The sequence below is a fragment of the Rhinatrema bivittatum genome, chromosome 19 (genome assembly GCF_901001135.1).
Source record: "Rhinatrema bivittatum chromosome 19, aRhiBiv1.1, whole genome shotgun sequence".
Classification (NCBI taxonomy): Eukaryota; Metazoa; Chordata; class Amphibia; order Gymnophiona; family Rhinatrematidae; genus Rhinatrema; species Rhinatrema bivittatum.
In genome coordinates, this window is record NC_042633.1 from 28,501,383 (window position 1) to 28,527,671 (window position 26,289).

Consider the following 26,289-nt stretch of genomic DNA (forward strand, 5'->3'; position numbering starts at 1 on the left):
TCAATGAAAGAAGTTGGGGCGAAATTTGAGGGTTCAGCCGACAACCCAGCTTCTCTCGAACCGCACGCTCACTCCCTTTTCTCTTGGAATTGCGGTTACTGCGTCATTCGCGATATGGATTAGATACAGAGGATTTCCGTCCGCTGGTGCAGGGTTTGTACACTATGCTCGTGTAATGCCCCTTAGGGCCGGGCTCCCCTCCCTTCGGTATGAAGCTCTCCCAGTGCCCGGTACTGGTCCTGAGAGGCCAACCTTGGCTGCAACATCTCCACTGGCTTCCGGTTATTTGTCAGAGTTTCATTCTCCCGGCTTGAGGTTCCCTCGAAAGGGTTTACTACTGATCCCACCAGCAGACGCAGGAGGTCCTTTTTTGAACAGCTATTTAGATTTATGGAAAGGAAATGCTAAAATAACAATCCATATGTATATACAAATGTAATTGTAGTTGGGCAGCACTGGTTTTAGGGCCATACAATCAATGGAATCAGCCAGTTTCATCTTGCCTCCCTCCAACTCTCTAATCTCCAACTTTAATCCTCTGCTCCCATTATCTGTCACTTCCATCTGGAGAGAGTGCCTGGGAGGCGAACCAGAGAGAATGCCTGAGGGAGGGGAAGAGAGTGGCTGGAGGGAGAAGGAAGGTAGAGAGAGGATAGCATGGAGGGAGGTAGAAGGGGGGAAATGTGCAGGGAAGAAGGCAGGGTTGTGTGGAGCTGGGAAATGCGGGTGACCATCTTGAAATCCACCCTTTTTGAAGGCCCCTGCTCCAGCATGGTAGCCCCAGCACTATAAATTCAGCCTCTACAGGGCCCGCTGTGGTTGATTTAGCACTGGACCCCCGCAGCCTCCTCAGGTCAGCCCTGCGGGGAGCGGGGAGAGAAGAGAGAATGGACGAGAAGTGGTGAAAGAGGAGCACCACTGATAATGTTTTGCCCTAGAGCTGTGCCCTGGAACCACAGTGTTCGAAATGCAGGGGGCGAAGCCATCAGTTCCATTATAGGGCCAAGAGGGTGGGAATGCAGGGATACAAAGTGCCAGCTAAAGCTACCAGCTTGTGCCGTCTCCTCAGGGGCACGATTAGCCAGGATCTCAAACCGCTGTTCTGTTTACTGCCCCTGGCCTGTTGTCTGCTCCAGGACTGGCCTAGGGAGGGGAGGGGGTGAGGCAGGAGCAGAATTAGCACAGGCTTTTAAACTTGCCAGGCTCTGACCACCCTGGAAGGTGCTGTCTGAACACTTGGGTACCAGGGAAGCGCCTTTGACCCGGCAGGTAACTCAAACAGGCCAGAAGTGAATTCCCATTGTTTTGGGGGGTTTTTTTCAGTTTTGATCTTCCCTGCTTTTCCTTGCTCCCAGAATGGGGTTTCTTTAGTTGCTGTGGGATGTTCCCCCTATGGCCCTCCTCAGAGTATTAGCTGATAGTTCAAGCCACCTGTCATTTTAAAGATCTGTTGTATTGTTTGAGTTTTAGGTCTTGTTGAATTGGGAGGGGGTTTACTGCAGTAAATAAACCCTGGCTCCTGGCTGCAAACCCTGTAATGCCTTTGTTCTGTGCAGGCAGCAGGGCTGGAGAGAAGGGAGCGGAGCAATGCTGTTCCCTCCAGGCTTCCTCCCCGCTTTCCTGTTCCTTTGTTTCAACAGGAGAGGAGGGGCTGGGTATCCTGGCCCTCAGCCTGAGCAGCCTTCCTGCCTCCTCCCCCGAAGGGATCAGGCAGCCCTGCAAAGGGAGTGGTGGGGCCAGCCACCGGCCAGGAGCTGCTTTAAAAGGCAAACCCAGAGGAAAACAGGAGCCAGCGTTTGGGACTATGGGTGTAGGGGAAATTGGAGCGAGGGAGAGGGCTATCACAGCCTGTTTGAGAAGGGTGGGGTCCCTCCATTTCCAGCCTTGGCTTTGGCAGAGGGGCAACTCACCAAGTGATTCATTCATAGGCTCAACTAGCCATCTAGGGGCCCTACAAGGGTTGATGCCATAGAGAGGGCCTCGGACATGCCAAGGGCTGGCTACCAGATGACAGATGCACAGGCCTTGCATTTCCATAGGCTACGGCTAAGTGCCAGCGGGCAGGCCCCAGTTTAGGCATAGCCTAGAGGTTAGAGCAGCAGGCTACAAACCAGTGAAACCAGGATTCAAATCCCACTACTGCTCTTTCAGGCCTGAGCACACCGCTTAGCATGCCATTGGCCGTGTTTTCAACACACGTTCTATTACCCCTTGTACAGTAAGGGGTTTACGCATGTCAAAAATGCGCAGCCAACCTCCCCAGAAAACGAATAGCGCGCATCACATGCAAATTGCCTGTTGATGAGGCTATTTTATTTATTTATCAAAATTTCTATACCAGTATTTGGGGACGAGCCATCATATCGGTTGTAATAAATACAATTAACCAAAATTCAACCACATTCAGATAAATAACATAAAAAGCTGGACATAAGTTATTTTTTTAGTAATATTTTTATTACAATCTTATAATTGTAAAACATGAAAAGCAAATAAAATCACACAAATTCACACATTTTACGCTCAGAAAATTGTAGAGAAAAGCAGAAAATACTGCTTTTCCATGCACCCCTCCAACTTAATATCCTAGCGATATTAAGTCAGAGGAACCAAAAATTTTAAGTAAATAATAACAATCTGCCCGCCGGTCAGCTAAGTTTGAAAAGCGGACGCTCAATTTTACCAGCGTCTGTTTTCCTAACCCATGGCTATCAGTGGGTTTGGAACCGATGCAGGTAAAACTGAGCGTCGGTTGTCCGGACCCACTGACAGCCACCTCTTCGCTAATAAGGAGGCACTAGGGACACGCTATTGCCCCTAGTGCCTCCTTATTAGCACAACCCCTCATTTAAATACAGAATCGCACACCCAGGAGAGGTGGCTGGGCACGTGTCAGGAGAGCGGGTGCGCTCAACACGGAGCGCCCTCTCTCCGTCGCGCGATTTTTACAGTATCGGCAAGGTCACTTTGATTCGGTATATCTGTATATAATCTGCTTTGAAGTGACAAAAAGTGGAATACAAATGAAAAAACACATAAGGCAACTGATCTAGGTGCTAAATTTGAAGGCACGGAATTTGCTTAAGAAAAGCCTCCTCCTACGTGCCTTAAATCCAGCCCTTGCCAGTGAGGCACAGTCAGGTCTTGCATTGCTGTGGGTGGCTGTGGCCTGGCTCGTGACTTAGAGGAGGGCTACGTATTGGGTGGGAACGTGGTTTCATTCACTTCCCCCATCTCCCTGAAATGCAGCAATACCAAACTGTTGTGTCTGTCTGAGGGCCCTGAGAGAGAGAGAGAAGGTAGTAGAGTCCGGGGTGGGTTGTGCATGACAACCAGGGAGGGGAGGGTGGGAGAGTGCCCAGCCGTGCCCCTGATGCAGGCCTTCATGGTACCGCCAGGAAACTCCAATGGGGAGAGGTCACCGAGGAGAGCTGGGAGGCGGCAGACAGCCCGAGAGGCGGAAGAGGGCGCTGTCTGCAGACAAAGAGCCTGTGCCGACACTCCCTTCTTTTCAACTCACTAGCAGGCAGCAAATGAAACGGCAAAAAGAGATTTCCCTTGATTCCTGCCAAAAGAAAAATGGCTTGCTGCGAACCCTGCTAAGAGGCTGCGGGAGGGAAGCTTCTTGTTCCATTCTGCTTGGATTATTTTACCGACCCTGTTCTCACGGACTGCGGCCACAACTTCTGCCGCCTCCTGCATCACTCAGAGGCTGGGAGGGGGAGAGACACAAAACTTCCCTGCCCCTTGTGCAGGAAAATGTCTCAGAAGAAGAAAATCAGACCCAACCGACAGATGGCAAATGTCACGGAAATCATGAAAAAGTTCTGTCCCAACCCAGAGCTCCCAAAAGAAGAAACTCGGGATGAGGAGCAGGCAGAGAAATTCCAGCTGATTTGCAAAGAGGAGAAGAAAATTAATGGTGTTTGCAATGAGTCGCAAAATCACAGATCTCACACTGTCATCCCCATAGAGGCGGCTGTGCAACTCTACAAGGTGCGTGTCCTCCTTCTTATCACAGGCAATGTAAAGCAATACAAGGTGAGTGTCAGTATCTTTATTATCACAATGTGTCCCAGGTCACAGATCTCACACTGTGACCCCCATAGAGGAGGCTCTGTAGGAATACAAGGTGAGTGTCAGTATCTTTATTATCACAATGTGTCCCGGGGTCACAGATCTCACAGTGTGATCCCCATAGAGGAGGCTGAGCAGGAATACAAGGTGTGTGTCAGTATCTTTATTATCACAGTGTGTCCCAGGTCACAGATCTCACACCCTGATCCCCATAGAGGAGGCTGTGCAGGAATACAAGGTGAGTGTCAGTATCTTTATTATCACAATGTGTCCCAGGTCACAGATCTCACACCGTGACCCCCATAGAGGAGGCAGTGCAGGAATACAAGGTGAGTGTCAGTATCTTTATTATCACAATGTGTCCCAGGTCACAGATCTCACACCCTGATCCCCATAGAGGAGGCTCTGTAGGAATACAAGGTGAGTGTCAGTATCTTTATTATCACAGTGTGTCCCGGGGTCACAGATCTCATACCCTGATCCCCATAGAGGAGGCTGTGCAGGAATACAAGGTGAGTGTCAGTAACTTTATTATCACAGTGTGTCCCAGGTCACAGATCTCACACCCTGATCCCCATAGAGGAGGCTGTGCAGGAATACAAGGTGAGTGTCAGTATCTTTATTATCACAGTGTGTCCCCGGGGTCACAGATCGCACAGTGTGATCCCCATAGAGGCGGCTGTGCAACTCTACAAGGTGAGTGTCCTCCTTCTTATCACAGGCAATGTAAAGCAATACAAGGTGTGTGTCAGTATCTTTATTATCACAGGGTGTCCCAGGTCACAGATCTCACACCCTGATCCCCATAGAGGAGGCTGTGCAGGAATACAAGGTGAGTGTCAGTAACTTTATTATCACAGTGTGACCCGGGGTCACAGATCTCACACCCTGATCCCCATAGAGGAGGCTGTGCAGGAATACAAGGTGAGTGTCAGTATCTTTATTATCACAGTGTGACCCGGGGTCACAGATCTCACAGTGTGATCCCCATAGAGGAGGCTGTGCAGGAATACAAGGTGTGTGTCAGTATCTTTATTATCACAGGGTGTCCCAGGTCACAGATCTCACACCCTGATCCCCATAGAGGAGGCTGTGCAGGAATACAAGGTGAGTGTCAGTATCTTTATTATCACAGGGTGTCCCAGGTCACAGATCTCACACCCTGATCCCCATAGAGGAGGCTGTGCAGGAATACAAGGTGAGTGTCAGTATCTTTATTATCACAGTGTGACCCCGGGGTCACAGATCTCACAGTGTGATCCCCATAGAGGAGGCTGTGCAGGAATACAAGGTGTGTGTCAGTATCTTTATTATCACAGTGTGTCCCAGATCACAGATCTCACACCCTGATCCCCATAGAGGAGGCTGTGCAGTAATACAAGGTGAGTGTCAGTATCTTTATTATCACAATGTGTCCCGGGGTCACAGATCTCACACCCGTGACCCCCATAGAGGAGGCTGTGCACGAATACAAGGTGAGTGTCAGTATCTTTATTATCACAGTGTGTCCCGGGTCACAGATCTCACACCGTGACCCCCATAGAGGAGGCTGTGCAGGAATACAAGGTGAGTGTCAGTATCTTTATTATCACAGTGTGTCCAGGGGTCACAGATCTCACACCCTGATCCCCATAGAGGAGGCTGTGCAGTAATACAAGGTGAGTGTCAGTATCTTTATTATCACAGTGTGTCCCGGGGTCACAGATCTCACACCGTGACCCCCATAGAGGAGGCTGTGCAGGAATACAAGGTGAGTGTCAGTATCTTTATTATCACAGTGTGTCCCGGGGTCACAGATCGCACAGTGTGATCCCCATAGAGGCGGCTGTGCAACTCTACAAGGTGAGTGTCCTCCTTCTTATCACAGGCAATGTAAAGCAATACAAGGTGTGTGTCAGTATCTTTATTATCACAGTGTGTCCCAGGTCACAGATCTCACACCCTGATCCCCATAGAGGAGGCTGTGCAGGAATACAAGGTGAGTGTCAGTATCTTTATTATCACAGTGTGTCCCGGGGTCACAGATCGCACAGTGTGATCCCCATAGAGGCGGCTGTGCAACTCTACAAGGTGAGTGTCCTCCTTCTTATCACAGGCAATGTAAAGCAATACAAGGTGTGTGTCAGTATCTTTATTATCACAGGGTGTCCCAGGTCACAGATCTCACACCCTGATCCCCATAGAGGAGGCTGTGCAGGAATACAAGGTGAGTGTCAGTATCTTTATTATCACAGTGTGACCCGGGGTCACAGATCTCACACCCTGATCCCCATAGAGGAGGCTGTGCAGGAATACAAGGTGTGTGTCAGTATCTTTATTATCACAGGGTGTCCCAGGTCACAGATCTCACACCCTGATCCCCATAGAGGAGGCTGTGCAGGAATACAAGGTGAGTGTCAGTATCTTTATTATCACAGGGTGTCCCAGGTCACAGATCTCACACCCTGATCCCCATAGAGGAGGCTGTGCAGGAATACAAGGTGAGTGTCAGTATCTTTATTATCACAGTGTGACCCGGGGTCACAGATCTCACAGTGTGATCCCCATAGAGGAGGCTGTGCAGGAATACAAGGTGTGTGTCAGTATCTTTATTATCACAGTGTGTCCCAGATCACAGATCTCACACCCTGATCCCCATAGAGGAGGCTGTGCAGTAATACAAGGTGAGTGTCAGTATCTTTATTATCACAGTGTGTCCCGGGGTCACAGATCTCACACCGTGACCCCCATAGAGGAGGCAGTGCAGGAATACAAGGTGAGTGTCAGTATCTTTATTATCACAGTGTGTCCAGGGGTCACAGATCTCACTCCCTGATCCCCATAGAGGAGGCTGTGCAGGAATACAAGATGAGTGTCAGTATCTTTATTATCACAGTGTGTCCCGGAGTCACAGATCTCACTCCCTGATCCCCATAGAGGAGGCTGTGCAGGAATACAAGATGAGTGTCAGTATCTTTATTATCACAGTGTGTCCCAGGGTCACAGATCTCACAGTGTGATCCCCATAGAGGAGGCTGAGCAGGAATACAAGGTGAGTGTCAGTAACTTTATTATCACAGTGTGTCCCGGGGTCACAGATCTCACTCCCTGATCCCCATAGAGGAGGCTGTGCAGGAATACAAGGTGAGTGTCAGTATCTTTATTATCACAGTGTGTCCCAGGTCACAGATCTCACAGTGTGATCCCCATAGAGGAGGCTGTGCAGGAATACAAGGTGAGTGTCAGTATCTTTATTATCACAGTGTGTCCAGGGGTCACAGATCTCACTCCCTGATCCCCATACAGGAGGCTGTGCAGGAATACAAGGTGAGTGTCAGTATCTTTATTATCACAGTGTGTCCAGGGGTCACAGATCTCACTCCCTGATCCCCATAGAGGAGGCTGTGCAGGAATACAAGGTGAGTGTCAGTATCTTTATTATCACAGTGTTTCCTGGGGTCATAGATCTGACACTGTGATCCCCATAGAGGACGCTGTGCAGGAATGCAAGGTGGAAAATACCAGGCACAAGTTGCTTGATATTCTCCAGTACGTATAGCCTCCTAAGGATATCATGGCTGTCCCAGTTCATGAAATCCTTAAGGAATTGTTGAGTATGCGGGAATACCCCCTTACAGTAGCTCCCATTAACTGGAAGGTAGACGCGGTGTACCTCGTCCAAAAGGCTCGCAGGTTCAAAAGCGTCGGCTCCCCAGTTCAGTCGGTGGTGGTCAAATCCGCTCTCAAGAAGGTTAAGCATTATAGGACCCCCTCCTCAGTGCTCCCTGGGAGGGAACCTAGAGCCATGGACACTCTTGGGAGTATAGATTTTCGGGGAGCTATGCTCCTCACCCGCACATCTGCCAGTATATGCGCGACATCTGAAGCAGTGGAAAGGGCTGGCCGTGCAGCTTCCTCAGAAGCAGCAAGACACCCTCCAGTCACTGGGGACGAAGGGGCTGAAAACACGGGCTCCATTCCACATAACAGTGTTTTTTTCAAGCGGCATCTCCGCCATAGGAATTGGAGCCAGCAGACTCATCTGGCTTCCGGCCTTGGATCTCCATCCAGAAGTGCAGGAACGACTCGCTGGCATGCCTTGCACGGGAGATCCGGTAAAGGATGCAGCAGAGGATGCCTCAGCCCCAGTCAGCGGCCCAGCGAACTCCTGGGACGGGGTTTAGACTGGATCGTGGCGAGCATAGCCAAGATCCCAGTACCCAAGGCGGAGGACCTGCTGGTCAGGGGCAGGCTATGACATTATGCAAACCGGTCGTCCAGTGTAACTTCATACCAGTGGGTCCTCAGCATTGTCTGCATAGGTTACAGATTGAATCTTCTGAGTGTTCCTCGATCCCCCCCTGAGCCCATCTTGGGGGCTCATAGATCATCAGGAGGTACTTTTTTTGGCACTCACCTCCCTCTTAGTGGCCAGAGCAGTCGAGCCTATTCCAGCAAGGCAAAGACAGATGGGATTTTACTCCAGGTTCTTCTGATTCCAAGGAAAACCGGAGGACTCCGTCTCATCCTAGAGCTGAGGGCCTTGAACTCATTTCTAAAAAAAGAAAAGTTCAAGATGATTTCCCTGAGCACCTTGATCCCTTTTCTTAAAAAATGGGCCTGCATAAGTTCTCTCGATCTAAAGGACACCTACACCCATATTGAGATCTTCCCCAGACATCTAAAGTATCTCAGATTTGTGATGGGAAAACCTGCACCTTCAATATTATGTTCTGCCGTTTGGGCTCGCATCAGCCCCATGTGTTTTTACCAAATGTCTAGCCGTGGTGACGGTGCACCTTCACAGACATTTTTCCCTATTTGGATGCTTGGCTGGTCAAGAATGCATCTCGGATGGGAACTGAGGAGTCCTGTACACAGAACCAACCAGGTGTTGGAGTCACAAGGGTTCGTCATCAACTACCCAAAATCTCATCTCAGCCGATCACCTCAATTGGAATTTATTGGAGCTCTGTTAGACACAACTCAGGCCAAGGCCTTCCTCCCAGAGCAATGGGCTGTCATTTTGATGGCCATTGCGGCAGAGATCCAAGAGAGATGGCAGACGATAGCTTGGCACATATTGAGGTTGTTGGGCCACCTGGCTGCCACAGTTCATGTCACTCCCATGGCATGACTATTCATGCAAGGAGTCCAATGGCCACAGGTCCCGGTGGCTTCAGGCTATTCAGGACCTCGGGGATTGCATCTGAGTCGCGCCAAGATTCCTTATCCTGGTGGCAGATCAATTGCAATCTGCTCAAAGGAATTCCCTTACAAATTGCCCTAACCATGGATGCATCCCCCCTAGGTTGGGGAGCTCATGTGGATAGGCTTCACACTCAGGGCACTTGGTCCGCCCAGGAATGTCAGTACCAGATAAACTTCCAGGAGCTCCAGGCCATCCAGTACATGCTATGGGCTTTCAGAGATCGGCTGTCCAACAAAGTTGTACAGGTCCAGACCGACAATCAAGTGGCAATGTTTTCCATCAACAAGCAGGGAGGTATAGGATCTTACCTCCTGTATCAGGAGGTGGTCCAGTTGAGGGCCCTGGGCTCTTTCTCGGGGAATAGTGCTCAGGGCCACTTACCTGGCTGGACTGGAAAATGAGGTGGTGAACAGTCTGAGTTGGTCCTTCAGACTCCATGAATGATCCCTGGACCAGGGGGTAGTGAATCGGATCTTCTACCTCTGTGGGAGCCTGGAGGTGGACCTATTCATGTCTTCCTGGAATAGGAAGGTCCCTCTCCACTGTTCCATATACAGGGTATGCAGCAAGCTAGCCTCAAATGCCTTTGCTCTTCATTGGAGCCAGGGTCTGCTGTATACGCATCCTCCAGTTCTACTGATAAGGAAGACTTTCTAAAGCTCAAAAAGGACAATAGGACTATGATTCTCATAGCTCCCTGTTGGCCAAGACAGATTTGGTTTCCCCTCTATCCGGAAACAATCAGATTGGGGACTTCCCCAACTCTCAGGTTGTGGCATCCCAACCTCAGAGTCCTGATGCTCACAGCTTGGATGTTGAGAGGCTGATTCTGCAACCCTTTGATCTTTCCGAGGATGTCTCTCAAGTCCTCTTGGCTTCTTGAAAGCCTTCCACCAGGAACTCCTACGGACTAAGTGGAGGAAATTTTCTGTGTGGTGTGAGCAGAAGATCCTAGACTCTCTTTTCCTGCTCAACACAAAAACTGCTTGAGGCTGGTCTTTAAGACCAACTCAGTAAGGGTCCATCTTAGTGCGATTGGGGCATATCATCACCATGTAAAAAGTAAGCCCATTTCTGTACAGCCTTGATTTGCACGCTTCATGAAGGGTCTGCTTTATTTGAAGCGTCCTGTGAGACCTCCTGCTGTATCATGGTGCCTCAGTGTAGCTTGACCCAACTGATGAAAGCATTCTCGAGCATGCTCAGTGAGGCACAGAAACTTTGACATACGTTTTCCAGGCCAGGCTCCATCAAATGGTGTCACCTGTGCGTGAGGCCTGGCCTCCTGCTGGCCTTGGAGAACACCTGTTACAAGTAAGCAACTCTGCTTTCCGCAGAAAGAAGACTGTGCAGTGAATATCTAGTGTTTCTCATCTCCTTGGTCAAATACAAATATGGCTTTAGACTCTCAAACAGGTTTCTCTTTCATTAAAGGCAGTAAAATATATATGCGAAAAAGTCTTACAGACCCTCTCTCCCCCCCCCCCCCCATCCCAACCCCCAGTTCTTAACCAGGGGTCTATGGGTGGGCTTCAGTGGGGGGGGGGGCTGTGAACCCAGCTCAAATCTCTCCTCCCCCACGCAAACGTTTTATGTGCATTTTTCCAGGAAGTGGGGGTCTATAATGTTCGAGAGATTCTCAAAGGGGTCCATGACCCCAAAAAAGGTTAGGAACCCCCTGCATTAAATGCACAGTTGGGATTTAGGTCCCCAAGGTCCCTCCATCACACATCTCCTTCTCCTGAGCCACTCATGGTGGTCGTTTTGATTTTTGAGAGGATGACGGGCCGGGAAGTCTCTGGGGGTAAATGTGGCATTAAGCAAATGATACCGCTGAAAGCTATGGGGGTGAAATATGTGGACCGGGAAGAATCTGGGGGGTAAATGTAGCATTAAGCAAATGATACCACTGAAAGCTATGGGGGTGAAATATGTGGGCCGGGAAGAATCTGGGGGTAAATGTGGCATTAAGCAAATGATACCGCTGAAAGCTATGGGGGTGAAATATGTGGACCGGGAAGAATCTGGGGGGTAAATGTAGCATTAAGCAAATGATACCGCTGAAAGCTATGGGGGTGAAATATGTGGGCCGGGAAGAATCTGGGGGTAAATGTGGCATTAAGCAAATGATACCACTGAAAGCTATGGGGGTGAAATATGTGGGCCGGGAAGAATCTGGGGGTAAATGTGGCATTAAGCAAATGATACCGCTGAAAGCTATGGGGGTGAAATATGTGGACCGGGAAGAATCTGGGGGGTAAATGTAGCATTAAGCAAATGATACCACTGAAAGCTATGGGGGTGAAATATGTGGGCCGGGAAGAATCTGGGGGGTAAATGTGGCATTAAGCAAATGATACCACTGAAAGCTATGGGGGTGAAATATGTGGGCCGGGAAGAATCTGGGGGTAAATGTGGCATTAAGCAAATGATACCGCTGAAAGCTATGGGGGTGAAATATGTGGACCGGGAAGAATCTGGGGGTAAATGTGGCATTAAGCAAATGATACCGCTGAAAGCTATGGGGGTGAAATATGTGGGCCGGGAAGAATCTGGGGGTAAATGTGGCATTAAGCAAATGATACCGCTGAAAGCTATGGGGGTGAAATATGTGGACCGGGGAGCCGTGTAGATTGCAGTGGGCCAGTGTTTGTGGATGGGTGGCTCGCACCCACAGGTAGTTCTGCTTGATGGTTTAGCCTGAACCTTGGGTGCATTCGGTCTCTTGTTTTGCTACGACTGCGGCTTCGGAATCATTTTTGGATAAATGACCTTTTTTTTTTTTTTTTCTGCATTCTTCCGTGCGCTCTCTGGAGAGTTTGCCTTGTCCCTTAAAATAACTTAGAGCCACACTTGTTTCCAAATTATTTTTTTTCTTTGCGCTTGCTTTTTCCACAGTGCGGAGTAAAAAGTGTGAATACCTGTAGAGGAGGCTGTGCTGGACAGCAGCAGGGAAGGTGTCCACCTTTTGCGCTCCTACTTCTGACCTGGCTTGGCCACTGTTGGAAACAGCTGAGAGGGGATATGATAGAGGTGTTTAAAATCATGAGAGGTCTAGAACGGGTAAATGTGAATCGGTTATTTACTCTTTCGGATAATAGAAAGACTAGGGGGCACTCCATGAAGTTAGCATGTGGCACATTTAAAACTAATCGGAGAAAGTTCTTTTTTACTCAACGCACAATTAAGCTCTGGAATTTGTTGCCAGTGGATGTGGTTAGTGCAGTTAGTACAGCTGGGTTTAAAAAAAGATTTGGACAAGTTCCTGGAGAAGTCCAGAAAGTATTATTAATCAAGTTGACTTAGGGAATAGCCATTGCTTATTACCAGCATCAGTAGCCTGGGTAATTGCCAGGTTCTTGTGGCCTGGTTTGGCCTCTGTTGGAAACAGGATGCTGGGCTTGATGGACCCTTGGTCTGACCCAGCATGGCAGGTTCTTATGAGCCTCGCTGTGCCCCAGTAGGGCAATCTTCTGTTCTGATCACTGCTGGGGCCCATTATTTTTGCTTGAAGGAAGGCCGGTGTGGAATCCTTGCATGAATATTGGCCTCTCTTTCTGTGGCTATAAGCAGAGGAAGCCCTGCGGTCGCCATGTTCTGCTGATATCTCTTCTTCTCTTGCTGAGTTACTTGGCTGGCCCTGGTTCTTTTGTTGGTTGGTAGTTTGCATGGCTGCATTTATGTTTAGTTTATTCTGCTGTGGCTTGATGGCAGTGCTGAGACCCTGTGGTAGAATATTTGCAGTGCTGCCTTTTCATACAGGGTTGTTGCTGTTTGTGGTTTGTTTTTTTTTACAGGGTTTTGTGTAGCATCACTCACAGGCCGTTGCTGTACTGTGCGCTCAGGCTAGCACACAGGTTAACCCACAGTGGGACGTGTGTCCACTACCCCTAATGCAATAAGGGGATCAGCGTATCCAAACTAGGGCGTAGCTAAGAGCCCTCATCACATGTAAATGCCATGGTGAGGAGACTATTAGCTATTACCTCCCAATGCCAGGTGCACAATGGGCACATTTTTTTTTTTTTTTTTTGTAATTTAATTTTTATTTGGACATAATAAAACAAACATGCCAACAATGATCTCTGACAGCTCCGTCTCAACCGAGACATTCCCTTTATCCCCCTCCCATTCCTGCTACCAGAACATGCAGTACAACAGTTGGTATAACTCAGTAAAAATAACAATAGTAATACAGCAATAAATCGCGTAGACACAAAACAGCTGAGGAATAAACCAGTTGAAATAAATAAAACCATTAGTCAATGGGCACATTTTTAACCCTCAAAAGTTAACGCCAGCCCCGGAGCTGGCGTCAAGGTTTGAGGAGCCCCAAAAGTTGATTAGAAAAGCAGAAGATATTGCTTTTCCGTGGTTCCTCCAACTTAATATGGTGGCAATATTAAATCACAGGAACCACGGAAAGCAGCAGTGGAAAAAAAATCATTTTTTTTTAAAGTCTTAATGGCGGTCAGGTTAGGAAAAGGGACGCTCAATTTAAGGGCGATGCACGGGTTAGCAAAACAGAGCCTGGTAAAACTGAGCGTCCATTTTCCTAACCGGCTGACCGCCTCTTCTGGGCGCACTATGTCCCCTAGCGCCTCCTTTGTAACACCGCGGCTTGTTTGCTTACTGCATTGCACGCCTGGGAGAGGTTCAGTTATGAGCCCTCGTCTATGCCCTCACACGTACTGCATCGGCCTGAAAGTGACTGCTCGTGGAGGGAGTTTGTGTGGCTGTTACTGATGTGACAACCGAATATGAAATTCTGTGTTCTGCTACTCCCTCCCGCCCTTCCTGTTCCCTGTAGATAGAGGTAGGGTGGGGGAGGGGAGAGGCTGGCGCCCAGGATGTTCCTTGCTTTGCACTGTGCTTTGTCTGATTCAGGCTGGCACTCTCGCCCCCTCCTTTTCTACCACTCCAGCTTCACCTCCCTCCCTTCCTGTTCCCTGCAGATAAAGGTAGGGTGGAGGAGGGGAGAGGCTGGCGCCCAGGATGTTCCTTGCTTTGCACTGTGCTTTGTCTGATTCAGGCTGGCACTCTCGCCCCCTCCTTTTCTACCACTCAAGCTTCACCTCCCTCCCTCCCTTCCTGTTCCCTGCAGATAGAGGTAGGGTGGGGGAGGGGAGAGGCTGGCGCCCAGGATTTTCCTTGCTTTGCACTGTGCTTTGTCTGATTCAGGCTGGCACTCTCGCCCCCTCCTTTTCTACCACTCCAGCTTCACCTCCCTCCCTTCCTGTTCCCTGCAGATAGAGGTAGGGTGGGGGAGGGGAGAGGCTGGCGCACAGGATGTTCCTTGCTTTGCACTGTGCTTTGTCTGATTCAGGCTGGCACTCTCGCCCCCTCCTTTTCTACCACTCCAGCTTCACCTCCCTCCCTCCCTCCCTCCCTTCCTGTTCCCTGCAGATAGAGGTAGGGTGGGGGAGGGGAGAGGCTGGCGCCCAGGATGTTCCTTGCTTTGCACTGTGCTTTGTCTGATTCAGGCTGGCACTCTCGCCCCCTCCTTTTCTACCACTCCAGCTTCACCTCCCTCCCTCCCTGTTCCCTGCAGATAGAGGTAGGGTGGAGGAGGGGAGAGGCTGGCGCCCAGGATGTTCCTTGCTTTGCACTGTGCTTTGTCTGATTCAGGCTGGCACTCTCGCCCCCTCCTTTTCTACCACTCCAGCTTCACCTTCCTCCCTCCCTGTTCCCTGCAGATAGAGGTAGGGTGGGGGAGGGGAGAGGCTGGCGCACAGGATTTTCCTTTCTTTGCACTGTGCTTTGTCTGATTCAGGCTGGCACTCTCGCCCCCTCCTTTTCTACCACTCCAGCTTCACCTCCCTCCCTCCCTGTTCCCTGCAGATAGAGGTAGGGTGGGGGAGGGGAGAGGCTGGCGCACAGGATTTTCCTTGCTTTGCACTGTGCTTTGTCTGATTCAGGCTGGCACTCTCGCCCCCTCCTTTTCTACCACTCCAGCTTCACCTCCCTCCCTCCCTGTTCCCTGCAGATAGAGGTAGGGTGGGGGAGGGGAGAGGCTGGCGCACAGGATTTTCCTTGCTTTGCACTGTGCTTTGTCTGATTCAGGCTGGCACTCTCGCCCCCTCCTTTTCTACCACTCCAGCTTCACCTTCCTCCCTCCCTGTTCCCTGCAGATAGAGGTAGGGTGGGGGAGGGGAGAGGCTGGCGCACAGGATTTTCCTTGCTTTGCACTGTGCTTTGTCTGATTCAGGCTGGCACTCTCGCCCCCTCCTTTTCTACCACTCCAGCTTCACCTCCCTCCCTCCCTGTTCCCTGCAGATAGAGGTAGGGTGGGGGAGGGGAGAGGCTGGCGCACAGGATTTTCCTTGCTTTGCACTGTGCTTTGTCTGATTCAGGCTGGCACTCTCGCCCCCTCCTTTTCTACCACTCCAGCTTCACCTCCCTCCCTCCCTCCCTCCTGCAGATAGAGGTAGGGTGGGGGAGGGGAGAGGCTGGCGCCCAGGATTTTCCTTGCTTTGCACTGTGCTTTGTCTGATTCAGGCTGGCACTCTCGCCCCCTCCTTTTCTACCACTCCAGCTTCACCTCCCTCCCTCCCTGTTCCCTGCAGATAGAGGTAGGGTGGGGGAGGGGAGAGGCTGGCGCACAGGATTTTCCTTGCTTTGCACTGTGCTTTGTCTGATTCAGGCTGGCACTCTCGCCCCCTCCTTTTCTACCACTCCAGCTTCACCTCCCTCCCTCCCTGTTCCCTGCAGATAGAGGTAGGGTGGGGGAGGGGAGAGGCTGGCGCACAGGATGTTCCTTGCTTTGCACTGTGCTTTGTCTGATTCAGGCTGGCACTCCCTCTCCCTCCTTTTCTTTGCTTGCTGCCTGGCAGGGGAGTGGTCGGAGCTGCTGTTTACTGCCTGTGATTCAGAGCCCTGAGTGCTTATGCGATGGGACCCTGGGCTTTCCTTTCCTGTAGGTTTTCTCTTTGGCATACGGGCATTCATATCTGTGCATAAGTTTTCTTTTGCCCTCAAAGATTATTAGAACTCCTGTGCTTCTTGAGTTTTAGGGAGAATTTCACGAACATTTTAGATTAATTATTTGCAAATTTTCAATCCCCTTCTAACAGGTCAATACAGTAAAGTGTGGCCGCGGTTACCCTGCTTCTAACCCGCCTTCTACTCACAATTTGGCCGCGTAAGTCCAACCCGCGATTCACTATCTCCTTTAACCCATCCTTACCGCCTCTTTAAATCACCGGGTAAGCCCTTCCGCCCGCAGCATGTATATGAGATGTAAACGATCGGATTAGCTATTCCCCCCCCCATTCAGTAACGCGCACCCCAACTATCGCCTTTTTAACCTGCAGTTTAGCCGCGCGTTTACCCGGCTAACTTACCGCCTACCCCTGCGTTAGAGGCAGGGGTAAGGGGAGGCAGCAAACTTTCCCCCAAAAGAAAACCTAAAATCCCCTCCTCCCGAAGCGACTCGACATGTAAAATATGTAAAACCTAAAAACCTAAAATCCCCTCCTCCCGAAGCGACTCGACATGTAAAATATGTAAAACCTAAAACCCCCTCCTCCCGAAGCGACTCGACATGTAAAATATGTAAAACCTAAAACCCCCTCCTCCCGAAGCGACTCGACATGTAAAATATGTAAAACCTAAAACCCCCTCCTCCCGAAGCGACTCGACATGTAAAATATGTAAAACCTAAAATCCCCTCCTCCTGTAGTGACTCGACATGTAAAATATGTAAAACCTAAAACCCCCTCCTCCCGAAGCGACTCGACATGAAAAATATGTAAAACCTAAAATCCCCTCCTCCCGAAGCGACTCGACATGTAAAATATGTAAAACCTAAAACCCCCTCCTCCCGAAGCGACTCGACATGTAAAATATGTAAAACCTAAAATCCCCTCCTCCTGTAGTGACTCGACATGTAAAATATGTAAAACCTAAAACCCCCTCCTCCCGAAGTGACTCGATATGTAAAACCTAAAATCCCCTCCTCCCGAAGCGACTGGACATGTAAAATATGTAAAACCTAAAACCCCCTCCTCCCGAAGCGACTCGACATGTAAAATATGTAAAACCTAAAACCCCCTCCTCCCGAAGCGACTCGACATGTAAAATATGTAAAACCTAAAATCCCCTCCTCCCGAAGCGACTGGACATGTAAAATATGTAAAACCTAAAACCCCCTCCTCCCGAAGCGACTCGACATGTAAAATATGTAAAACCTAAAATCCCCTCCTCCCGAAGCGACTGGACATGTAAAATATGTAAAACCTAAAATCCCCTCCTCCCGTAGTGACTCGACATGTAAAATATGTGAATAAGTGTAACCAACTTACTTTTTGTTTCTTTTTCAGCCTTCTCTGCCGTCCTCCGGAAGGGGCAGCTGGTGACGAAAGCGGCTTCCAGCGGCCCCCACCGGCGAAGACGGACGAACGCACGCCCGTAGTGCACGGGCGCTCAAGCCAATGAAAGCACATGGACCGGGCGTGCGTGACGTACGCCGTGACGTCATGCACGCGCGTTCATGTGCTTTCATTGGCTTGTGCGCCCGTCAATTTGGGCGCTCTAGCCAGCGAAGCGCATGACGTCACGGCGTACGCTTCGCTCGCTCTAGCCATATTTTACATGTCGAGTCGCTTTGGGAGGAGGGGATTTTAGGTTTTTAGGTTTTCTTTGGTTAAAGTTGGGATCCACTTCCTGGTGCCTGTCATTTGAAATGACATTTGAAATGACAGGTACCAGCGCACCCAGGATACTGAATAGGCGCTGTATAAAGCGCCTATTCAGTAAAATGGGTTGCGCGGGCCTAACGCTTCGCGGACGCTTCTTGGACGCGGCTTGCATTTGCATGCGATTTTAATACAGTATCGAGCGGTAGGCGAGCCGGACTGTGCGTGCAGCAAACGCGGGTGCGCCCGGCACTAACGCAGCTCTTCCTACCGCTCCTTACTGTATCGGCCTGTAAGTTAGAAAAAGAAACCAAGAAAGAAATAGAGGATGGGGGCGGCCTGCAGTCTTTTGCACTGAGTGCCAGGTTTGTGATTATCTGCCTTGTTGAGCAAGATTATGCATGGGCACCTGGTACAGAGAGCTCCTAGCACTCTGAGAACATGTATAACCCCTGGAAGCTAATGGCAGGACTGGATAAGCTGATGGGGACCGGCAGGTATTATAGAGAAGACACAAAGCAGGCCCATCCTTACTCTTGCAGCCCCTGTGTGGCTTTTGGAGGCCCCCAAGGTCACCGGGAATGCCAGTGTCCCCTTCAGTGGCAGGAAGCGATCCTATAGCCAGGACTTGCCCTCCAAACGATACTATATTCCTCGCCCACTGAAGACTAATCTGCCGGGCTTCGTTACTGGAGATTCGCTTGTTAGGAGTCTAGCTAAGTGGGTGAGTGGCAGCTGTGAGGATCACTAGGTAAGGTGCCTGCCTGGTGCAAAGAGAGTAGGCCACATGCATTCCTAGATGGGATTTTCAGCCGTGGCGGGGAGAAGCATGGTCCACCTGTGCAGCAGTCACCTAGGAAGGTGCAGGAGAGAGGTTCTGGAGGCTTCCAAGTAGGGCACTAAAGTCCAGAGCTACCACGGAAGCAGGTTTGGAAATGCTTCCAGTTTCTTGGGCAGGACCCCAGAGGCAGGCTGAGCACCAGAGCCTCAAATGTGTGGGTGTGACAGTGGTTCAGGGCAGAGAGCTTAGAAGTCATTAGGACCTGAGGAGAGGACCCTAGTTTGGTGGGATGGGTTGCGTCTTAACCTAAATGGAACCTGATTGCCTCTAACAAAAAAGGCGACAGAGCAGCTTTTAAACTAGATCATGGGAGCACGCCAGCAGTCACTCAGGAGCTCATGGTTCAGAGCAGGAGATGTACAAAGAGAGGAAGTGGGAAAAGCTGACGTGCCCAGGTGGATTTAAACAGAGCGGGCAGCTAAGAACGAGTCCAAAAGTGCCTGAATCAACTGCTAGTAAGTGGATTATGAAAAAGCCTAACCAAATAAATCCTTTGTCAGTATATAGATGCCGGAGGTCTAAGAAAAAAGATTGCAGAGGTCGAGCATATGGCATTAAATGAAGATCTAGACATAACTGGGGACAATTTTGAATCCTAGCGTGAAGCTGGCAAGCTCATTTTCAATGGGCAGGGGCATGTCCCGCCACAGGTAGGTTAGCACCAGGGGCCTTTACAGCAGGGACAGAGTCAGCAGCTTAAACCATGCCTGGGGACTTCAAAGTGAAAATCTTGCAGGTTGCTGGACAGCTCCCCCCTGATCCTGCCCCCTTTTTTACTACAAGTAAAAGACCACACCCTTTCTTTGTACCCACAGTTAGGGGAGGGGCTGTTTTCAGCAGGCCTTTTTATGCAAGTAATCAGCTGTTTGCACAGGTTAAAATGGTTTGACAACCCCCATACTTAGGCCTCTCAGAAGCCTAGTGAGAAAGAGATGACTAATGGGACACTATGATATCAGGGTACAAAATTATACAGTATATAAGTAACAGAACAGATAGAAGTGGTGGTGGCATGTCACTTTATGTTAAGGGTTCCTTACAGTTAAGTAGGCTATAGATTTTGCGGGGGGGGGGGGGACGGGGGGACTGCACTCTAGAATTTCTTGTGAATGGCAGGGAGTATAATAGAGGGGGGTTTACTACCATCCACCTGACTAGAATGGTGAAACAAGGATGAAATGCTAACAGGGATTAGACAATAATAATGGAAGAGTTCAATTTTCTCAGTATCGGTTGGGTGACTGGCATGTGAGATGGGGTACGATTTTAGATCTAGTTCTCTGTGGTATGCACGATCTGTGCAAAGAGTAACTGTGTTGGAGCCATTTGGCAATAGTGATTGAAACACAATCAGATTTGATACAATTACTAGAGGGAAAATAATAAAAATGATTGTAAACATTTAATAGGAGACTATGATAAACAGGCCGATACAGTACATTGCGCTCCGGTGGAGCGCACTGTTAACCCGCAATTGGATGCGCGTTTTTGACACGCTAGCTTTACCCCTTATTCAGTAAGGGGTAATAGCGTGTCGAAAATACGCATCCAACCCCCCAAACCTAATAGCGCCTGCAACATGCAAATGCATGTTGATGGCCCTATTAGATATTCCCGCACGATTCAGTAAGTAAAATGTGCAGCCAAGAAATTAGCGCCTACCCAAAGGTAGGCATTAATTTCTGCCGGCGCCGGGGAAGTGCACAGAAAAGCAGTAAAAACTGCTTTTCTGTGCACCCTCCGACTTAATATCATGGCGATATTAAGTTTAAAAAAGGTAGGAAAAAAAAAATTTGAAATAGGCCCGCGGCTCATGGGTTGAAAACCGGACGCTCAATTTTGCCGGCGTCCGGTTTCCGAGCCCGTGGCTGTCAGCAGGTTTGAGAACCGACGCCAGCAAAATTGAGCGTCAGCTGTCAAACCCGCTGACAGCTGCCGCTCCTGTCCAAAAAGAGGCACTAGGGACGCACTAGTGTCCCTAGTGCTTCCTTTTACCGCCGGCCCTAATTTAAATAAATTAAATTACTGTATCGTGCGCACAGGAGAGTGGGTGCTCGCCCGCTCTCCCCGCGATTTTTACTGTATCAGCCCGAAAGTGAGGAAACTAATTATAAGCTTGTCTGGCAACTCTCTGAATTTCACCTGGAGACTCAGGAAATTTGCATTAATTGCCAGGTCTCTGGGGACACACTAAACAGCTCTGGGCCTCTCTGTTTACTGCTCCAGCCACTCCTGCTTCAGGAAGCCTGCAGGGAATAGGAGAGAGGTGAGCCTGAAATTCACACTGCAGGCAGTATTTGGGGAGAAACTGGAGAGAGGTTGTAACACACAAACAGCTCAGCCTGCAGCTGTATTTCCAGGGCTTGGGACTCAGCTGAGGGTAGAGGGAGGCTGCACAAGTCAAGGGAGTGGAAGCAAAGAGTGAGGGAGAGAGGAAGGGAAAGATTGCTGGGGCTTATTCCTGGAAGGAGGAAAAGTGGTGGGGTGGAGAAAGAGTGTGGATTAACAGGGGGAGTGGAACAGAGAGAGCTGATATGCATTATTCCTTCCTCTCCCCTTAACCCAGCTAATCAACAGCAATCTCTGGGAGACCACAACTCAAAAATTCCCAGATATGATTATAAGGACAGTAAAAAGAGCAATTACAAGGGTTAAAAGTTGTCATGAAGTGTAGCCACTATTTAAAAATATCATCTGTGAAGCCCAGATAAAATGTATTCCACAAGTTAAAAAAAAATCTAAAGAACAAATGTGCCAGCATGCTTAAATAGCTCTGTGAAAGAAGTTACCAGGTACTTTCTCTAGTGCAACTCAAGGTGCGGTCTCACCATGGATCTCCTTGCTGGCAGTTCTTCGTTGACATAGGCTCAGCCAGCTCCTCTTCAGCTGGCGAGGCCTGGTCTCCTTATCGTTGCCTGTTTTTATTGGAGGCTGGTGCCAGCTTTTCCACTGATGTGGCACATAGGAAAAAAAAACTCCTTTCTTTGTAGGCTGGATCCTGCTGAAAAAAAGGGAACGTATGGAGGTCTAGAAAATTGAGCTTGGCGGACCAGGCCTTGCCCACAGGCTGTAGTTTGGAAATCCCTGCACTCATGGATTCCTTCATTGTGAGCCTAAGTGACCCAGGCAGAGAGATCTGTGAGGGCTGTTTCCACATTTGAGTGCCTTTAAGGGAAGGGAAACCCACTTGAGTGCTTAAAGCCATATTTGTACCTGACCGAAGAGACACAGCAGAGATAAGAGAGAGAAGGGAACACAGGTATTCCATCTGCATGACTTGTTGATTTCAAGTTTGTAGTATTAAGGATCGATAAAGAGGTTGTAGGTGAAACCTTTTTATTGGACTGACTTTGATACATCAGTGACGAGCTTTCGCAAGTTATCCTCTTCATCAGGTCAGTGAATAAACAGCACAGCGTCATCTAGGCCTTAGGCCGCCTGCAGATGTCATTACAGTTCAGTAAAGCAAAGGGTGGGGAGAATGCCGAAGGTGATGAGATGCCGATCAGATAGGAGCCCTTACAATTGCAGGGTCCTGTTCAGTCCTTTTCTGTTTCTGCTCTTGTGCGCTCCTAAAAGTCCATTCTTTTGACTTTTTCTATTTCTCACGTTTGCTTAAACATCCCGGTAATACTTGAACAGAATATAGCATGGAATACCAGAAAACATTTATAAAACATCAAAATCAGGAACTAGAAAGCAAGGAAGAGCATAGGAGAACTGCTGACAAATAGAGTAACATCCAGTAATTCGCTCCCCGCCCTTTCGGTCTTCATCTCCGCTTCCTCCCTCCCAGCTGAATCCTGAGGCCTGTGGCCTCTCTGGCTGCTTCAGCCCCTCCCATCCTGTTCCCTGCAGGGAAGTAAACAGAGCGGCTGCTTGACATTCCAGGCTGGGAGTCCTGTGTGCCCATGGCTAGCAACGCCCCTGCCTGTGCCTGGCAGAACCTGCTGTTTGCTTATTATCCAAACCCCATCCAGGAGCAGCCTGAAGCGGAGGGGAGACAGGCTGGATAACCCAAGGGACCCAAATCTGTGTGTTTTTGGAGGTTTCCTTTTGTACCACAGTTAGGAGCGGATCTGCCAGAACTGTTGTTGATCCTGCAAGGAGACATCACAAGCACATTTGGGGGTTCTTTGTTCCGAATCTCAGTCTGGACTTATGCACCTGCGTGGGCTGTGTGCCCTTCAGGAGTTATTCGGCCACACAAAAATGCACATGGTCTCCAGTTCTGGGGGGGGGGGGGGGTGGCAGGAGTCGCTCCCGTGGCGTGTTCAGTGCTGCAAGGAAGCCGCTAAGAAATATTCTGCTGGTGCCCAGTACTGGAAACCCACAGAGACAGAGTTCAGCCCCCCTCCTTCAGTCAGCCAACAGGAGCAAAGCACTTGAGTGCTTGTTAAGTCTCCCTCCCCGAGTCTGATGTGGGAGGAAGAGCAGAAGGGGCTGAAGCCCACTCTCTGTGACCCCAGGACTGAGGGGAAGTGCAATGGTACAAGTGGGCCAGCAGGATGAGGTACCCAGGAGCAGAAAGCCGTACTGCCACAGAGGCTGTAAAGCAGTTGTGAGCCAGCACAAGCTCTGGCCTAATATCAGGGCAGGGCACGTCGAGCTTCTGCCCCTTTCTGCCATGTTCTGGTGCTTTGCTGTGCCCAGGTGCTGCTCCGGAAGGGGAGGCGAGGAATGAAGAGGCTCAGGGAGAACCGGATGGCCACAGGCACCAGTGCACTCCCCGCCATCCCAAAACCCACCCCGACTAGCCAGTGATACTCCTCCAAAGATGCTGAGTCCCAGTCACAATATGCCAGCTCTCTTCACCCAGGCTGCCGCCCAGTGGCCCGACTCCCCTGCTGGTCCAGGTGAGAGAGGGATCTGTGGCTGTGAGCATGCCCCTTGCGGGGCCCAAACTCTCCCTGGTGCTTTCCTTTCTTCTGGGCTAGGCTGGCCTCAGAGAGGCGAACAGGGGAGAAAAGGCTGGGGGTGTTTGCGGAGCTGCTGTTCTTCCTGGGGGAGGGCAGCGGAGGCTGCAGTTTGAGGGGGGGGCAGGGGGCAGGCTGATCTAGTCCTGGTCCTGCCCCTTTGCATGCATGGAGAAGTTGGCCCTGCTTTGCTTGGATTTCTTCTCCAGAGATACGACTCTGAGGATATGATCGGCTGTCCTGCAGCGTCGGCCTCCGTGCCGCTCCTACGACCCTTCTCCAGGTGGCCCCTGCAGTCCCAGAAGAGAGGCCCAGGCCGCAGCAGGGTTTGCATGGCATCGCTGCCGCCAGGGCAGGGGGCCAGCAGCGTCCTTTCTGGAGCCGCTCCCGCCCTTTGCCGCCATTACCTGTAGCGGGAACGACTGAATGCCGACCCTCCCCACTGCTCAGGCTGAAGTGCTGCATATTGGACCCATTAAGGGGGCGAGGTAATAGGCCACGTTGACCCTAGTGGTGCTTCTTACTCCTGTCTTAGTGCAGAGGTTTTGACGCTAACCTAACTCTGGTATGCAATAGAGATTTAGGAACCCAAAAAACCCGCAGTAGAAAGAGGAGTAAACATCCACCGCAGGTTTGGCACATCTCCATGCGTATTGCAGGGCAATAATGCTAGAGGGGGAGGCTGCCTAGGGCCACTTCTTTTACCGCAGGAAATATAACTCCTGGTCAGAAGCAGGAGTGAAACTTGTCACGGTAGAGAGGAGGCCACCGAGCCCCAGGCAGAGGAGTCCTCCCTCCCTGAGCCAGCTGAACCCCCTTCTTCTCACTGGAGCCTCCGAGCAGCAGAACCCCCCTCCCACCCACCTTCAAAAAAACCAAATTAGCAGAGCTGGAGCCCCTCCCAAGCCCTCCAACTGCTCCCCACCCTCAGAGAACCCCAGCTGGAGAAGACCTTACCTTCTCGGGCAGGGCTGCGCCTCGCTGGCATCCGATTGGTCCATCCACTGTTAACTGTCAGTGAAAGGACCAATCCCCTTTCAGAATTTACTTGCCCCATTCAGGGTTCCCAGGGGGTGGCGTCAGGGACAGGGTCAGAGCGGTACCGGTAAGAATGAAAGATGTGCTTGCACCCCGGGCATGTCCCGGACTTGCACGCGGAACCAGAGCGTTCAGCGTTCCGCATGGCTCGCCGTTTGCAGGTATAGCCATGCCCATCATTTTGCGACAGGTAAAGTTCTGCATGCATAGTGAGCCGTAGAGCCTGCTCAGTCGGGCGCAGCTTGGGAGCGCGCCGTGCGTTGGAAAGTCGGGCCGTTTCGTGCAACGTTTGCAGTTAGGCGTGTTCCTGAGAACGTACCCGTTAAAGTCTGAAATTTGTGTTCTTAAAAAAAAAAATGGTAAAAGTAATGTTGACATCCAAACCAAAGATATTTCATGTTCACAGAACAAATTTAAAATGTGCCTGGAGCCTCTGCGAAAAAAGCTGGAAGATCTTGTGAAGTTTAAAGCTAGCGAAGAGAAGAAGGCCGAAGAACTGATGGTGGGTGTCTGCGTCTCCCTCGGAGCAGGGAACCTTGAATCCTGTTCTTCGGGGCATTGATGTAGGGAGGGGGAACAAACAGGCCTGTTTTATATGGAGCAGTGTTTCTCAGTCTTATGCAAGGCAGGGGCCGGCCACCTGCTCTCCTTAAATTACCTGGACCGGTTGTAGCGCTGAGGGGCGGGAAGAAGGGCCCCTGAAAATTAAATAGTGATGGAGAGGAAGGGGGAGCAGGGAGGATCTACCTTCTCCTCTTTCCAATCTTTCATGTCCTGGGTCAGCCCTGCAGCTGGTCTGCACCATTTTAAGAAAGAAACTAGCCGAGGTAAGAAAGTTGTTTTTCTAAAAAAAAAAAACCTCTCCCCCCCCCCCCCCCCCCAATTTCCTTCTCCCAGTCCTCAGAAAGTAAAAAAAACCCTCCCTCTCCCTCCCAACCAGCCACCAGTTGATCCCTGACAAAAGATTCCTCCTCTTTCCCTCCCCCATCCAGTCAGCCACCAGCTCCTCCCTCCCTCAGCCAGCAGCACTTATTACAATTAATAGCCCCTAACTGGGGTGAGATCCAAGGCCCGATCTCTGGAAGGAGAGCAGCTCCAGCTGAATATTAACAAGCCGGCAGGGAAAAAAAGCTTATTTTGTTTCCACCGATTTTCTCCCCATTTTTGGTCTGTATATAATAAACCCTGAGGAATTCCCGTGAAAAGTAAAATAAAAACTGAAAACGAAGGTCCCTGTGTCCATCGAATGCAATCCTTTGTTGTTTGTGACTTTTGACTCCTAACCGAGACCCCTGTGATACAGTTTCTGAGTGAAGATCCTCTACTTTATTGCAAAACGTATATCCTGCCAGTTCTAGCTGGGTTACAAAATATAATACCGCATTAGACAGCGTTAAGTATGTAACTACAGCAAAAAAAACGTAAAATGCCACGTGAAAAAATTGCCACCCTAGTCAGCCTTATGTTAAAAACCAGGATCTGAAAAACCGTGACACCTGTTCTTTGGATCTCAGTCGCCAAAGGCCCGTACAATTAGATAAGCTTTTAGTTGTTTATGAAATCTCACTTCTGAAGGCACTTTGGGGCGGT

General features: G+C 50.0%; 1 pseudogene; it reads left to right on the forward strand.

The window, feature by feature from the left end:
- The first annotated feature begins 3,435 nt into the window (after positions 1–3,435).
- LOC115080190 overlaps positions 3,436–26,289 on the forward strand; it is a 34,778-nt pseudogene continuing 11,924 nt past the window's right edge.